At 41.9% G+C, this 18472-nt stretch overlaps 1 protein-coding gene and 1 pseudogene across 1 annotated transcript in view; one reads left to right on the top strand and one right to left on the bottom strand.

Annotated features, from left to right (window-relative positions):
- The window catches only part of SNTG1 (syntrophin gamma 1), a 407706-nt gene that overhangs the window by 131628 nt on the left and 257606 nt on the right, over nucleotides 1-18472 (bottom strand). The window lies entirely within an intron of this gene.
- On the top strand, nucleotides 11618-11925 carry LOC101551363 (enhancer of rudimentary homolog; annotated as a pseudogene).

Below are 18472 nucleotides of genomic sequence, written 5' to 3'. Positions count from 1 at the left end.
ATGCGAAAGAAGTGAATCACATAACAGAATAAAACTGTTTTTGTTAACGTCAAAGTAAGCAAAATACACAGCTTTAGGCATGAAGTTGGCCTGGATATATTTATTTTTAATTTTGTTAGCATTAAGATTTTGTCACGGAAAATATGTGACTATAAATACACTATATTTTTCCATTATAAAATAGTTTTTCAGGGGATTTTGCAACAAAAGCTGCAGCAAAAGGACGCGAGGGGGCTCTTGGGAAGGTGGGAGGCACTGGCCCCTCCTGCCGCCGCCAAAATGTGACCCCGGGGGCCGCACGCGTGTGCAGCCCCTCCGCAGCTGCACGAGCGTGAACCCAGACCCAGCTGAACCAACTTCAACATGGGCAGCTCCTTGCAGAATGTCTCCAGCCTGAGAACTAAGCTGCGGCCCCGTGCCCGCCCAGGAGGGGAAAGGTATTTCTCTCTCTCGCCTCTCCCGTTCCGGGGATGAAGGGCGTGGGGACGCCATATTATGACGACCACAGATGGGGTTTACAAGCTTGCAATGATCCAATATCCGGAAGAAATCTCCCTGGACTTAGTTGTTAAAGTACAGAAATCCAAAACCGCGCGGCCGCCACTGCGACCTCATCTCTCTTCACAACAAGTCTGACTCTAGTGGGGTGCTCCTAACAATAATGGTGAGGTTTGTGTTGAAATATTGAATGTAACCAAACCAAATAGAAAATAAAGTGAAATTTATCAGTTACAAGGCGGGGGTAGGGGTGTGGGGGTGGGCGGGATGGGAGGTGTACTGTGTTTTTTGTTTTTTTTTGGTGGTGGGATTTGGGCACTGGTGAAGGGATGGTTGTTTCAGCATTGTATGACTAAGACTTAAGCCTGAAAGCATTGTAATTTTTCACATGGTGATTCAATAAAATAAAATTCTTATTAAAAAATAAATAAAATAGTTTTTCATTTATGAACTATACTTTAAACAGACTAAAGGAGTTTGTACACAAGGTGTTTTATTGTAGCATGTTTCACAATTAATAGAAAACCTAAATTTTAAGGCATGATTTTCTATACTGCAAAAACACTTTCCTGCAATGTGTCTCTATCAGTCATCAGGTATAGACTCAAATGAAAAAATTTCTTTACAGTTATTATTTCACTTAGCAAAATCACAGTTAAAAATTTTAACTGGTCGTGAAAATCTTACTAAAATCTATTTTTCAAGATAAATAATGTGTATGGAAAAGATTTTTATATTTAAAAGTTTCAAAATTTGACATAAAATGTTCAGAATTGATTTTAGAGTTAGTTTAATATGTATTCTCTATTCATGATTAATTCATGTTATTACTTATTTATATTTCCTTAGAGAATTGTAGAGTTGCTAAAGCTGAAAAATATATAATATTGATGTAATTGATTCTAAACTTTTATTTGAAAATATTCATAAACAGGCATGAATGTTCATTTCTTGAAAACACACATTTACTCATGTACTCAAAAAAGAAATGACTGTTCTCTTTTATTACTTCAAAATTCTATCAAGCTACCCTGGTGCTATAAAAGTGATAACAGTTTTCGATTTTGTTAGTCACTTTTTTTTCTTTTTGGGTCATACCCAGCAATATTGGCTCAGGGGTTACTCCTGGCTCTGCACTCAGGAATTACTCCTGGCAGTGCTCAGGGGACCATATGGGATGCTGGGAATCGAATCTGGGTTGGCTGCTTGCAAGGTAAACACCCCACCCGCTGTGCTATGGCTCCACCCCCATTTTGTTAGTCTTTCGCTTGTTGTTACTTGTTGGCTATCCCCTCCTGGATATACTTTGCAAGTCTCTAAATTATACATAGTCCGTACTTGTTTTATCTACCGTATCTTTTGACGGGCTTTCATCTGAATGCTTTGCTCATGAGACAATATCCAAATGCTATTCAATATCCAAATATTACTCGAAATATGCATTTTGAACCCAATTCAATGATTATAACACATCAAGTCTTTAATTGCGCATTTCTTGTGGTCCCCGTTCTGAGCCTCTGCTCTCGCCCTTTCTCCCAGGTGAATAAATAAATCTTCCAGTTGGCAATTCCCAGCCCGTGAGAGTTGCAGCCAGATTCTCCTGGGGCCCCTTAGGGCCCCACCAGCCGGATGCAGGACAGAGCCCCTGCCGTCTGGTGGGTCCAGCCCACCACTCCGGGCACTTTGCCTCTATCATCCTCTAAGCATAGGTGCTAAGGGAAAAGTTTCTCCACACCCATTATTCCACTTGGCATAATCACAGCTAAACACCTTTAAATGTCCGTGGACATCTCACTAAAGTCTATTGTCTTGGATCAAACCCCCTCTACTCACAGACAGACTCTCCTGTCCCGGGTAGGAGAGAGCAGGGAAGCGAGAGCAACTCCCAGCCTGGTGTCTAACCACCCAACTCCTCCTTCCCTGGTGGGGAGAAAGGCAGAGGCAGGGCGGGCAGAGAGACCCAGGCTAGGAGGGGGTCACTGCGGCCAGCCAGCCCCACGGTCACTCTCACGCCCCGGGGGCTGTCCACGAGCCCACAGGACCCGGGCCCAGCCGGAACACAGCAGAAGAAGGCTGAGAGCCCTGAGAGAAAACTCGGGCAGAAATGACATGATGAAGAGTAGGGCGGGGGGTGTGAGAAACCCAGCGCAAGTCTGCACGCAGAGTGAGAGATAATGGAGTGACAAGGGAACAGCACTGAGCACCACTCCAGCAACACCTTAACACCTTAGGGCATGCAGAGAAGAGCGTTTCTAGCAGCGGGCAGAGTACTCAGCACTTGGCCTTGAGCATGGCGTCCACTCACGCTGCGTGTGGCCGCCCTCTGCTAGGTTCAGACAGACTTGTCTTTCTTTTCTCTTGGAAGACAAGTCTTCCGAGCCTGCTAAGGGATTCTATATATTTGCCATTACTAACGAGCATTTGGGCTGGAGCGATAGCACAGCGGCAGGGCATTCGCCTTGCACACGGCTGACCCGGGTTCGATTCCTCTGTCCCTCTCGGAGAGCCCGGCAAGCTACCGAGAGTATCCCCCCTCCCCGCCCCGCGCGGCAGAGCCTGGCAAGTGACCCATAGTGTATTCAACATGCCAAAAACAGTAACAAGTCTCACAATGGAGACATTTCCGGTGCCCACTAAAGCAAATCGATGAGCAATGGAATGACAATGACAATTAGCATTTATCTATGTTGAATATTCTGTTTAGCTGGGGGGCACATCCAGGGGTGCCCAGGGACTTCTCTGACATACGTAATAGGGATCATTCATTTTTTTTTGTTATGTTCATTTGCTTTTTTTTTTTAATTTTATTGAATCACCGTGAGATAGTTGCAAGCTTTCATGTTTGGGTTACAATCACATAATGATCAAACACCCATCCCTCCACCAGTGCACATTCCCTACCACCAATATCATGGTATACCCCTTTCCCCACCCTCCCCCTGCCTCCGTGGCAGACAATATTCCCCATACTCTCTCTCTACTTTGGGGCATCATGGCTTGCAACACAGACACTGAGAGGTCCTCATGTTTGGTCCATTATCTACTTTCGGCACACATCTCCCATCCCGACTGATTCCTCCAGTCATCATTTTCTTAGTGATAATAAGAATCATTCTTGGCAGGGAGAAGATACCATTTGGGGTTCAGGATCCAGAACTTGGGTCAGCCACGTACAAGCAACAGCCATCGTACAATTTCTCTGGCCACTATATTGAGTGTTCTATGTCTGATCAGGGTTTTTAAAAATATACATAACATTTAAATTTTATTATTTTATTAACGTAGAAACTTAAGCAGTGTCTATAATATATTACAAGATAAGTCCTATTTTCCCTTTCTTAGGATAAAACACACTCTAATACTTTTATTACCCTATTTAGATCTTAAACTTTTCTTAAATCTTTAACTCTGGATTAACACAAAATTATCCATAATGCTATTTTGCATACTATATGCCTGTAAAATATATACAGTTTTGAAAAAAACTACTTCATCATCTTTTCATTTATCCAAAATTATGTGAAATTTCAGGATGAAGCTCCATTTTTCTATAAGTGTGTAGTTTAACCATCTCCAATTAAGAAAGAGAGAAGAGAGAAAGTGGTGTCACCCATGTGTAGGTTAATAGAGAAACATAGTAGGGAAATAGCAGATCATCACTGGGAATAGCTTCCTCCCCTGGTGGAGGAAACCAGAGGGTCTGGTAGCAGGCATAGGGCTGTAAAGATGGATACACGAAAGTATGACTAGCAGTATTGTATGGAATGGTATGTTTGGTGCTTTCTATTTGTCTGCATGCTTTTTGCCTCTAGCAGCCTATCATGATGACTATAAAATTTAGGTAAAACAGTTCATATTAACAAAGAAGCAAAAATTATGAATTAACTATATCAAAGCAGCTTTTAAACATATTTTTGTTATTAAAGCAGTATTTAACATGTCTCTAGAAAATTTTGATTTCACTTTTAGTTTATAGTCAGGTATTCCTATTATTTAGGTAAAATTTTTCACGAAAATTTCATTTCCTCTTAGTGTAAGTATTGCTTGGACAGTTTCTTGTTGGATACACAAGTGACAAATATTTAGCCCTGGATGAATCTTAAACACTGGCTCTACTAATTTCACACTAAAATTGTGAAAAATATATTATTTGAACAGCAATATAAGGATTTCTGGCTAATTAAGTTCGATGTTCTTAACCATCTCTGGATAGTTTTTAATAGGGGTCATGCGCAGAAGTGCGGAGCTAAGCTAATTAGTGTTGGCCCATGGACAACATCCATGGTGGACAGGACATGTGGTGCTGGAAGCTGACGGGGGTCTTGTTTATGCGGGCACTTGTGCTAGGTCTTGGCCATTTCCTTTGCGTTCTCCTGTATTTCTCTCTGACCAGTTTTGAGGATAAACGCTTATCTCCATGTTACTTGAGGCTTAGAATATTTAATTTACCCAGATCCTGTAGTTATGATTACTATGCCCAGTACTCTGGTTCATGCTTAGTGACTTTGATAATTCACCTTTCTATTATTAATTTATTCTTAATAAATTAATTAAAAATTACCCAACTGGGGCTGGAGCGATAGCACAGCGGGTAGCGCGTTTGCCTTGCATGCGGCCGACCCGGGTTCTAATCCCAGCATCCCATATGGTCCCCTGAGCACCGCCAGGGGTAATTCCTGAGTGAAGAGCCAGGAGTAACCCCTGTGCATCGCTGGGTGTGACCCAAAAACCAAAAAAAAAAAAAATTACCCAACTAATTAAGCTTAAAAATATAATGACGTATTTTAGGTAACTTTTATCTTTTGTAAGATGCATGTTTATAATACAAGGTTTGAGAATTAGACTGGATATTAATAATTGTTATTTGATTTTGGGGTGGATTTTTGTTTCTTGGGCCATACCCCCTGTGGTGCTCAAGGATTACTCCTGGCTCTGCACTCAGGAATCACTCTTGGCGGGCTCAGGGGACCATATGGGATGTGGGGGATTGAACCTGGGTCAGCCATGTACAAGGCAAGCGCCCTCCCCACTGTATTATCACTCTGGCCCCTAGAATCTTAAATAAAAATTGGGCCATTAATCTATATTGTATGAATGAAAGAAGATAGTTTTTAATTGAATGAAACTTAGCTGAGAGAGAGAGAGGAAAAGAAGAAATACATGTTCAAGCGAAGACACAGGCTTGAAGAATGAGTCCAGTAGGGTCACTTATCAGATTTGAGTATTATTTCAGATGGGATGGGGTGGTGCCAAGGATTGAACCCAGGTTTCCTGCATGCAGGCGTCCGTTTTACCTTTGAGTCACATCCCTGGCCCATGTTTCTGATTTTATTTATACTAAATGAGAAAATTCAAAAGGACTTCAAAAAACCTTTCTTCAGGATAATTTTTTGTGCCTACATTTTATTTGAATTGGACCATAGCACAGCGCGTAGGGCATTTGCCTTGCAAGCGGCTGACCCAGGTTTGATTCTCCTTCCCTCTCAGAGAGCCCGGCAAGCTACCTAGAGTATCCTGTCCGCACAGCAGAGACTGGCAAGCTACTCGTGGTGTATTTGATATGCCAAAAACAGTAACAACAAGTCTCACAGTGGAGACATTACTGGTGCCCGCTCGAGCAAGTCGATGAACAATGAGACGACAGTGCTGGCAGACAGACGACAGCAGTACTGTAAACCTTGGTATCTCAATAAAATTGTTTTTTTTATACAAAATCTGTGACATCTGTAGCAGTTTTTGAAATCCAAATATTTAAATTTATGCATAAGAAGAAATATGAAGTCATGAAATTCACATTTAGGTGGATGGACATGGAGAGTATCCTGCTGAGTGAGACGAATCAGATGGGGACAGAGAGATGATTGAACTCATTTCTGGGATATTTAAAAACATCCTCTGAGACTAATACCCAAGCACAGTGGAAACAAGGGCCAGGAGGAGTGGCCCATGGTTGGTAGCTCACCACGAGTGGTGGTGGGGTGAGGGCAGCTAGGAGTGAGAAGGGACCACTCTGTCAAAGACAGCTGGAAATGATCACTCTGGACAAAACCTGAGTGCTGAAAGTGGGTACGGCAACAAACATGATAGTGTCTTAGTACCTGTATTGCAAACCATAATGCCCAAAGGTGGGGGGTGGAGAGAGTGAAAGAAAGAAGAAATGTGCCCACTACACATGTAGGCTGCGGAGAGGCGGCACTGGAGACACTGGCCGTAGGACATGTACACTGGTGTTGGGACACTGTATGACTGAACCCCGATCATGAACAACTTTATAACTGTGCATCTCACCATGATTCAATTAAGACAAAAGAAAAATGTAAAGTCAGTATTTTCATTTTAATTTAATAGAAAATTTAACAAAGATAAATATAAAGCTGAAATTATAGTATCACTTGTATCACTTGTTATCCTGTTGATCTTTGATTTGCTCTAGCGGGCACCAGTAACGTCTCCATTTGTCCCTGTCGCGTGCAAGTGTAGCCCATAGATATCTGCTTGCTCCATGCACATGAAGAGCCTCAAATCGTTCATTCAGGGATTTGATGAAGAAATTTGACCATCTAGTTGGTGGGCAGCCACGAGGTCTTCTGATGTCCCATGGAATCCAGTCAGTAACAGCTCTAGTCCAGCGGTTGTCTCTGAATCGCATTACATGACCAGCCCATCTGATTTTTGATGCCTTGGCAAACGTGACAGCGTCCCTGATTCTTGACCATCAATGGAGGTCAGAACTCCAGATTCCTTCTCTCACTTGAGTGAGATGTGATACTCCTAGCATGGCTCTTTTGATTCCTCTCTGAGATACCCTAATAGCATTCTCATCCTGCTTGCATAGGGCCCAGGTCTCTGAGGCATATGTTAGTGCAGGAAGAATGGTGGAATCAAAAACATGTGCCCGGAGTCGGAGGTGCTTTGTCCTCTTAACCACTTCTTCGACACTCTTGAATGCATTTCACGCTGCTCTCTTCCTCCTGCGCAGTTCTGGCACCAAGTGGTTCCTCATGTTGATTTCTCGACCCAGGTACACATAGCTGCTACATTCGGAGATGTTCATTCCATTGAGAGCAAAAGGAATGTCAGGGACTAGTCATTTTTCATGAACATCATCTTGTTGAGAGTCAGCTGCAGTCCGACCTTTCCACACTCGTGGTCAAAGTCTGCCAGCATTTGTGCTGCTTGGCTAATGTTTGGTGTTATGAGAATGATGTCATCAGTGAAGTGGAGGTGGTGTAATTGCCGACCGTCTATCTTCACTCCCATTCCTTCCCATTCCAGTCGTTGCATGATGTTCTTGAGGGTGGCACTGAAGAGTTTCGGTGAAATGGTATCACCCTGCCTCTCTTTACATCAATGACCACTTCCTTGTAGAATGGTGAGATCCTGGTGGTGAATCCATAATACAGCTCTCGGAAGATTTTGATATACTGAGTTTGTCTTTTTTTTTTTTTAAATTTATTTATTTTTAATTAGAGAATCACCGTGAGGGTACAGTTACAGATTTATACACTTTTGTGCTTATACTTCCCTCATACAAAGTTTGGAACCCATCCCTTCACCAGTGCCCATTCTCCACCACCCGTAAACCCAGTGTCCCTCCCACCCTCCCCAATCCCATCTCCCCCCCACCCCACCCTGCCACTGTGGCAAGGCATTCCCTTCTGTTTTCTCTCTCTAATTAGCTGTTGTGGTTTGCAATAAAGGTGTTGAGTGGCCGCTGTGCTCAGTCTCTAGCCCTCATTCAGCCCGCAACTCCCTTCCCCCACATGGCCTTCGACTACAATGTAGTTGGTGATCGCTTCTCTGAGTTGACCTTTCCCCGGAACGTGAGGCCAGCCTCGAAGCCATGGAGTCAACCTCCTGGTACTTATTTCTACAGTTCTTGGGTGTTAGTCTCCCACTCTGTTATTCTATATACCATAGATGAGTGCAATCTTTCTATGTCTGTCTCTCTCTTTCTGACTCATTTCACTCAGCATGAAACTTTTCATGCCCATCCACTTGACTACAAAATTCTTGACCTCCTTTTTTCTAACAGCTGCATAGTATTCCATTGTATAGATGTACCAAAGTTTCCTCAACCAGTCATCCGTTCTGGGGCATTCGGGTTTTTTCCAGATTCTGGCTATTGTAAACAGTGCTGCGATGAACATACATGTGCAGATGTTGTTTCGATTGTACTTTTTTGCCTCTCTGGGATATATTCCCAGCAGTGGTATTGCTGGGTCAAATGGGAATTCAATATCTAATTTTTTGAGAGTCGTCCATATTGTTTTCCAGAAGGGCTGAACCAGTCGGCATTCCCACCAGCAGTGAAGAAGGGTCCCTTTCTCCCCACATCCTCTCCAACAGCAGTTGCTTTTGTTCTTTTGGATGTGTGCTAGTCTCTGTGGTGTGAGGTGGTATCTCAAAGTTGTTTTGATCTGCATCTCTCTGATGATTAGTGATGCAGAGCACTTTTTCATGTGCCTTTTGGCCATTCGTATTTCTTCCTTGGTAAAGTTTCTGTTCATTTCTTCGCCCCATTTTTTGATGGGGTTGGATGTTTTCTTCTTGTAGAGTTCAACCAGTGCTTTATATACCATTGATATCAACCCCTTATCTGATGGGTATTGTGTAAATATCCTTTCCCATTCTGTGGATAGTCTTTGGATTCTGGTCACTGTATCTCTTGCGGTGCAGAAGCTTTTTAGTTTAATGTAGTCCCATTTGTTGATCTCTGTTTTTACTAGATTGCTTAGTTCCGTGTCACGTTTGAAGATACCTTTATCTTCAATATCGTGGAGGGTTTCGCCGACCTTGTCTTCAATGTACCTTATGGTTTGTGGTCTAATGTTGAGGTCTTTAATCCATTTTGATCTGACTTTTGTGCATGGTGTCAGGTCAAGGTCTAAACCCATTTTTTTGCATGTGGTTGTCCAGTTGTGCCAGCACCATTTGTTAAAGAGGCTTTCCTTGCTCCACTTCACATCTCTTGCTCCCTTATCAAAGATTAGATGGTCATACATTTGGGGTTGTGTGTAGGGATATTCCACCCTGTTCCATTGGTCTACGGCTCTGCCTTTGTTCCAGTACCATGCTGTTTTAATTGTTACTGCTTTGTAGTAAAGTTTGAGGTTGGGGATGGTGATGCCTCCCATCATCTTTTTCCCAAGAATTGTTTTAGCTATCCTTGGACGTTTGTTATTCCATATGAATTTTAGGATTGCTTGATCCATTTCTTTGAAGAATGTCATGGGTATACTTATAGGGATCGCATTGAATCTGTATAATGCTTTAGGGAGGATATACTGAGTTTGAATGCCCTGTTTGGCTAGGGCTTCGATTACCGCTTCAGTTTCAACAGAATTGAAGGCCTTCTTTAAGTCGATGAACGTTAGACAGAGCGGAATCTTGAACTCTCGTGAAACTTCAATGAGTTTGGTCACTGTGTAGATATGGTCTATCATGCTGAATCCCCTTCGGAATCTGGCTGGCTCACATGGTTGTCCTTTGTCTAGTGTTCTGCCTATTCTATTCAGGATGACTCGAGTGAACAACTTGTAGACAATGGACAGCAGGCAGATTGGGCGATATTTGCTGATGTCGTGGATGTCTCCCTTCTTGTACAACAGAACGGTCCTACAGGTTTTCCACTGAGACGGAACCTTGAATTCCAGATAGGTAGTGTGTGAAGAGTCGAGCCAGTGTATTGATGAGTACTGGTGGCAGATTCTTCAGGTGTTCGGGTCTGACCATATCTGGACCAGGTGCTGTTCGCGTCTTTACCAACGAAATGGCATGTCAGATTTCAGAAGGGAGAACATTGGGAACAACATATCCATCCTGTGGAATTTGGTATGTGGGCAGGTGGACGTGGCTGTCAAAGAGATCCGAGTAGAAGTCGTGAATAATACTGTCCATTGCCTTTCTGGAAGATGTGACAGATCCATCAGGACGTCGGAGGGCAGTCATCCTGGTCTTGTAGTTGGCGAAGGACAGGCAAGCATTGTGGATACTTTTCCCAGCTTCTGCTGCACTGGCCAACACTGCTGCTCTTCTCTCTTTGAGGTCTTCCTTTATTGCATCTCTGCACAGCTTTGTGAGCTCGGACGTTAGCTTGTGGTTGCCTGAGGCTCGCGCCAAACCACGTTGACGAATGAGATCGAGAGTTTCCGAAGACAGGCATCTGTTTGTGGCTTTCTCACTCTCGGCCTTCTTCGCACAGACATGGAGGTGCTGAATCAGTCAATCGTATTCCTCGTCAATGTTGTCAAGGACGGCATCTTCCCACGTTGCTGCAATAGTGCCAGAGCTCCCAGTTGGTGGTCACTCTGGGAGTTGTCTTTTTAGACTTAAATTTTGCAGATTTTTCTCCCCGCTCTGTGAAGTAGAATTTTGCACGAAGGAGATGGTGGTCCGATCCCATTTGGAATTTTGGGACAACAGCAACATTGGTCAGGCAAAACCTTTGATTGAATATGATGTGGTCAATTTCATTGTGGAACTATCCACCCGGAGACTCCCATGTCCAGTGTTTATATTCGGCCTTCTGGAAATGTGAGTTACCATGGATGGTCTTGGTCGACATGATGCATTCAGACAGTCTCTCACCCTAATCGTTCCACTCTAGGTCATGGGTCCCAATGTGGAGTTCTGTGGTGACCTTCTCGGTCCTATCTTGGCATTAAAATCACCAACAATGATCTTGTAGAAGATCTGGTCTTCTTTATAGAACTTCTCCAGTTCCACGTAGAACATCTCAATTTCTTCTTCATCATAGTTGGAAGTTGGTGTATAGACGACGAAGATAGAAACTGCAGGCAGTGAGCCACATCTATTTACGCATAATCGCCCAATTTTGATGGTTAGGCATTCGAATGAATCAATGCTCATGGCCAAGTTCTGTCTGGACCAGGTGCTGTATTATAGCAGAAGTAATGAAACAGAAAACAGAAAATACTAAAAATAATCTAGACAATAATTGATTTTTTAGAATGATGAGAAGAATCTCCAGTAAAAGTGATCTTGTTGACAAGACTAAAAACATGAGTTAGGCGGGGATTGGCTGTTGGCCGCATTGCTTCTCAGCTTCCGTGTGGCAGTGGTATCGGCAGGGGCTGCATCGAAAGTGTGTGGCGCCATGTCTCACACCGTTTTACTAGCCCAGCCTACCAGAGGCCAGAGGCAGAACTTACGCTGACTATGAATCTGCGAGTGAGTGCATGGAAGGTGTTTGTAAAATGTATGAAGACCATCTGAAGAGAATGAGCCCCATAGAAAGAACCTCTATCACATATGACATCAGTCAGTTGTTTGACCTCACTGCTGATCTGGCAGACCTCAGCTGCCTTGTGTGCCGAGCTGACACCCAGAAAACAGCCTTACAACAAAGACTGGATTAAAGAGGAGATGTACATCATGCTTCAGGCCCAGCAGACGGGGAAATAATTGAGCTGGAAGCATTAGGGGGATGGGGTAGGCTTGGAATTCAGGTGTGTTCAGCTTTCTCTAGTAGATGTTTTGTATTCTACTAATCCTGTTTCCATTTGATACAATCTAGCCAGGCTTGAGTGTATTGAATGAAATATGACGATCTTGTTCAATCTGAAAACGCCCATCGCCTCCTTCCCTCGCCCTACTCCTACCCCCCCTTTTTTTTTACTTAAAACATGTTTATGATGTTTTTAGATGGAGGTTGTTCCTTCCAGTTATTGTTGGTTTCAGCCCTTCCATCTCTTCGTTTCCACTTTAACAGTCCACACTGTCCTACCCATTCTTCAGGACCGGGTGGGGCCTGGGTGATGACACAGTTATGTCCTCAAGATAAAATCTTAGTGAAAGACAAATAAATGTTCTTAGTTAAAAAAAACATGAATTAATGTCAGAAACAAAGCATAAGATATGAATGTAAGCCACTACATATTTAAATATAATTTTGAAAACTGGGATAAATTGTTACATGCAAATTGATAGGGTAATTGAGATGTAGCAAAAACACTGAAAAAACCCACTAAAATTTAGAAAATAAAAACCGTATTATAAAAATACTCCTGTTCAATTGTTTAATAAATGCAGAGCAAATCTAATTCTAGACACTGATTTTCTCTGATGATTATGTTAAGTGAAATAATCAGAGGGAAAGAGACAAAAACAGGATTATCTCAGGCAATCTTGGCATAGAGAGAGTAAAATTAAGAGAATAGGCAGCACTAAACTGTAACAAATCACTGGCATCAGAATAAAAACAGCGATTATCAGGAGGGAAAGACATGCCTGAAGAGCTGTGGAGACAGTGCCGGAAGGGCTGGGCGCCGCGGCCCCGGGAGGGCGCAGTAAATTTGTTTGTCAGTTCTATAAGGTATAATACTATTGTAATGACCTAAACTATATAAAATGAAAACTTTTTAATTTAAAAAGAAAAAACAATACTGGGCCAGAGCTATAGTGCAGTGGGTAGGGTGTCTGCCTTGCACACGGCCAACTGGGGTTTAATCTCAGGCATCACAAGTGGTCCCCCAAGAACTGCTGGGAATGATTCCTGGGTGCAGAGCCAGTAATAACCCCACCCTGCAACATATCACGGTGTCACTGTATCACTGTCATCCCATGGCTCATTGATTTGCTTGAGGGGGCACCAGTAGTGTCTCCATTGTGAGACTTGTTACTGTTTTTGGCATATCTAATACACCATGGGTAGCTTGACAGGCTCTGCCACGTATATAGATGGAAATTAACCTTGATGTTCTATTTTCACTGGAACATTGCAAGAAAAGTACATATGAATATTCCTCCTGAATAAAAATCTCTTAAAAACAATCAAGCGTGGGATATGGTGTCAGTGGCTTAACAGATGCCCAGGATATGAAGCACTTCCTGGGGTCACAGGGCCAGCCTCACTCTGCCCCGGAACTGCTAAACCCCCCAGCATCTGTCTTAGGATACCCAGGAGATGTGTGTCCCCATAAAAATGCCAAATGCCATTCTTTATTGCAAATGATTATCATGAAATGAAAGCTTTAATTAGCACAAACATAAAGTTTAAAAAGCGTTTTTAAATTTTTTAAATGTTTGCAAAATAATAACAAACAAAACATAGCAACACAATAAGGAAAAGTAAAAAGCAAGGGGTGGAGCGATAGCACAGTGAAGAGAGCATTTGCCTTGCACGTGGCTGACCCGGGTTCGATTCCCAGCATCCCATAAGGTCCCCTGAGCATCGCCAGGAGTAATTCCTGAATGTAGAGTCAGGAGTAACCCCTGAGCATCATTAGATGTGACCCAAAAAGCCAAAGAAAAAAAAAGACTATATCCAATGGAAGTGGAAAAGCTGTTTGAGACTATTGAGAAGTCAATATTTTACTTAATATTACAACAAGAAAGATTTTCTCCTTTAATATTTGGTGTTTGGTTTGCTTTGTGTTTGGGGACACACCCAACTTTGTGTTCTGGGCTTATTCCGGGATATAGTGTCAGGGGTTGGATTTGGTCTTTCCACATGCAGAGCACATTCAAACCTGCAAATGCTCCAGACATCCCTCCTTAATAATTTGAATAATTTGAATAACAGAGCGGTTAATTAGAGCAGCATCTAATTTTAGCACTTCAGTTGATATTTTATTGGTGGTTTTAGTTATTGCAATAGGCTGTGATAGGAAATAAAAGCAATAAAGATAGGAAAAGAATAAACAATAAAAGGTTTTATATGATAATTATTTAATTTTCCATGCAGAAAAATTTAAGTAATGTACAATGTATTAAGGTTTCTCTTTCTAGCATGTCTAAGATTAATCAATTTTCTGTATTCTATAAGGAAACTGTATCTGGGTCTTAATTGTTTATTTTAATTTTGTCTCATTTATATCTACACTGATTTTTATCAGCTCCTTTGTTCAGAGAGTCTCTAGTCCCGCACATCTAGCTGTCTTCCCCGGGGCCCCTGGGGGGGATGGGCTCCAGCTTCCCTCCCCACCCCGAGCAGAGCTCTTGGAGGCCAAAGATCACCAGAACCTAGCTACAGCCATGCTGGAGGCCCCTCTCCACACGTTCAGACAGGCCTCATGATGAAGGTACCGGCAGAGGAACCCAGGTGTGTGTAATCCCATCAACGGCCAACATCCAGAGATTAAAAGAGAGCTCCCAGAAGCTCAAGGCCACTCGATATCTTGTAGCCTACTTCTCCCCCTGGGAGAAACTGGCAAGCTTCTGAGAGTTTCCTGCCCACATGGGACAGCCTTGCAAGCTTTGCATGGTGTATTGATATGCCAAATCCAGTAGCAGGGTGGGTCTCATTCCCCTGACCCTGAAAGAGTCTCCAGTACGACATCATTGGGAGGGCCGAGTCGAGAGAGACTTCTAAGATCTCAGGGAAAGGACGAATGGAGAGGTTACTGAACCCGCTCTAGAAATCGATGATTAATGGGATTTCGTGATCATGATGCGTGACCTTTGTTTTATTTGCTTTATGTTTCTTCTAGTACCTTAAGAGCTGAGGTTATATTTTTAATTTAAGACTTTTTTATTCTCTGATGTACCCCTAAAAAAGCAGGTAGGACGTTTGCCTTCACATGGCCCACCTGGGTTCGTTTCCTCTGCCCTTCTCGGAGAGCCCGGCAAGCTACTGAGAGTATCCCATCCGCACAGCAGAGCCTGACAAGCTACCTGTGGCATATTTGATATGCCAAAAATAGTAACAACAAGTCTCACAATGGGGATGTTCCTGGTGCCCGCTCGAGCAAATCTATGAGCAACAGGATGACAATGACAGTGACAGTGACCCCTACATTGCTAAGAAGTTCTTCCTGTGTACTGTTATTGCTATTTCTATATGTTCTAAAAAACTGTGTCTTCATTTTCATTCTTTCCCCGGAAATTCTTTTATCTTTTATCTGGTTTACTATTTAACCCAATATTTTAGAGTAGCATGTTGTTTAGATCCCATATATTTGAGGTTACCCAGGTTTTATTTTATGAACAATATTTCTACATATATAATCTATGATCTAACTGTATACCTGATAAGATTTTAAACTTTTTATTATTTTATGGTCACGTGTTTTGTGTTCAACAATGTATTATATTTTTCATAATTCCATGCATATAGGGAAATCTGTATATTCAAGTTTATGTTTTGGCAGAGTGGCACACTCAGCGTACTCAGGGGTGACTCCTGGCTCTGCATTCAGGAAATACTCCTGGCAGGTATGGGACCAATGCCGGGGGTTGTTCCCAGGTTGGCCTTATTCATGGCAAGGGCCCTACCAGCTGTACCATCACTCCAGCCCCATATTCCATTTCTTTGAGTACAGAAAGCCCATAAAACTCTCATAAACCCACTTTGAAACATTCACTCAAGACCACTCATTCCTTATTGCTGTCCCATCTAGTGATTACAGAAGTGCCCCGTGATTAGAGAAGTGCACTAATGTCTCCGACTATTATTGAGTTTCTATTGGTGTCTTTCTTCAGGTCTTGTAGAAGTTGCTTTACATTTGTCGCATCCCCATACCTGGGAATGAATGCTAATGCACCTCTGTATTGATCCTTGACTGCTCTATAATGCTGTCTCCAATTACAGCTACCTCTTCAATTCTGAAAGATTATTTTAATATGAACAGTATCATTGGTTTATTCTTTCTTTTGTCTCAAATTCCACTGGAGTTTGTTTGTGTGGTTGTTGTTCTTGGGCCACACCCAGTGATGCTCAGGCCGTACTACTGGCTCTGTACTTATGGCTCCCTCCTGGTGGTGCTCCGGGGACCCCATGGGGAGCCAGGGTTTCAACTCTGATAGACCATGTGCAAGGCAAGTGTCCTAGCTTCTGTGCTATCGCTCTTGACCAGTATTTCACTGGAGTTTAGTCTCCAAATATATATCTGTTGTTGATATTCAATCACGTCATCTACATTTTCTTTCATGCATTATACTAGTATACAAATGTTAAATATATATTTGAGTTAATTTTGGTTTATGGTGTTAAATAAATTCTAGTTATAGTATTTTGGACGTGGTATATTTTTTCCAACAGCATCTGTTGAAGAGGTTACATTTCTCCCTGGTATGATCTTGGCTCCTGTTATAGATCAGATGCTCCTCTATTTATGGGATTATTTCTAGGTTGTCTTTTCTATTCCATTGATCTATGGGCTTGTTTCTTCTTGTCAACATCGATTACTGTTAGGGGAATGAGAGAATTGGCCTATATCAAAATGTCGGGAAACAACTACTAGCTAGAATATTGGAAAAAAACAAAAACAAACCCAGAAACCGCTCTCTGTCATGGAAAGTAAATGTGCCTACCTTTCTGGAATATAGGGTGGCTATTTCTCAGAAAAGAAAAGTGAAAATTCCACAAGGTATAGTGCTACTCCTCTGAGACCGGAAACATGTGGAACCCTAACCAATTCCACAGGCCCAGGGCGTCGGGGGGGGGGGGGGCGCGGATAATAAAGAATTAAGGCACAGGCCTCGCCTCTGAGGGGCCACCCCGGCTTCCCGGGCCCCCACAGAGCTCAGGCAGCTCCAGAGGAGGCTGCAGGCACGGCCTCGAAGGACCTGGTGGTCCAGGCCTGGGAGTGCTCAGGGAGCACTGCCTGACAGGGTGGCAGCTCCCAGGGGGAAAGACCATTCCCAGGAGTGTCCCAGGAGCGTCCCTGGAGACCCAGGGGCACTGTTGGGAGGCAGAAACCTTCACAGGGACATTTGCACGCTGTGTTCCAAGCAGGATTTCCCAGGATATCTCCAACATGAAGCTCACCTAAATGCCACCAACGAATCACCCAATAAAAGCTTGTGTTACACAAAGCCAGAGAAATACTACTTTGCTAATAAGGTAGCATTAAATTTTTCTCTAGAGTGCATGGATCTTGAGGTGATTATGGGATGCAAAACAGTAAGAAAACAAATGACAGTTTTTTCATGCATATGTAGAATAAGAATAATTAAAAGAAAATAAGCTGAAAAATAAACGGACTTATTTCTAGATGGAACTATAGTGGGTAACAAAGGGGAAGGACGGGGGTTGAGAGGACGAGGGGACTTCAGGTGGTGGCTTGTCCAGGATCTTTCCTGGCAGAAGTGGTGAGTATTATACACATATAAATGGGAAATGTTAAAGCTCTGAAATTTCATAATATTTTAAAGTAATAAAATTTAGATTATTGTTCATAGTAATGATCAGTGTAATTGACAAAATTTAATGAAATTAATAAAATTATAATTTAATAAAAATCAAATAAAAATTTAATTAATGAATTTTGTTGATTATCATTAATAAAAATTGTACATAAGCTAATGTTGATAAAAATTCATCATGTGATTCTTTATTCCTAACTCACAGACAAACATGTTATTAGCATAATATGAATTAGAAACTTAAGTATAAATCAGTGCTGCAAAACTAATAGAATAAGGTAGGGATATATTTTTGTAATTTTGATGCAGAGAAACATGTAGAGAAAATACAGAAAGCAATGATCATATGCAATAAGAAAAGCAGCAAGGAAATGGAAAGATCTATTTTATCAAAATTAAAAATTTACCAAATCTAAAATATCTAAATTTAAGAAAATAGAGTTTTCACAAGAAAATATCTGTCACACACATTTCTGACTAGAGGTTTTATGTACAGAATATTTAAAAAGAACTGTAGTATAATAATAGAAGGGCATCCCAGCAAAAAGAGATATGTATTTGAGCAGATACATTTCAAAATAAGCTAATAAAATCACCAATATCATATGTAAATAGCATATAAGAAAGAATTGATACTAATTTTCATACATATGTACTAACATGTATATGTCAGTGTACAATTATTGACTGGTTAAAATAATCCTTGACTATAGAATATTTAAATTAATGTAGAGCAATCACAACTCCACACAATGCTCATATAGAAAGATCTTTAAATATATGCCATTTTAGAAATTCATTTGACAGTTCTTTACCAAGATGTGTATCTATGTTGTTAGTCAGCTGTACTGATCAGAGCCGATTC

This window comes from Sorex araneus, chromosome 2 (assembly GCF_027595985.1).
Source record: "Sorex araneus isolate mSorAra2 chromosome 2, mSorAra2.pri, whole genome shotgun sequence".
NCBI classification, from domain to species: Eukaryota; Metazoa; Chordata; class Mammalia; order Eulipotyphla; family Soricidae; genus Sorex; species Sorex araneus.
This window is presented reverse-complemented; position numbering and strand designations above follow the sequence as displayed.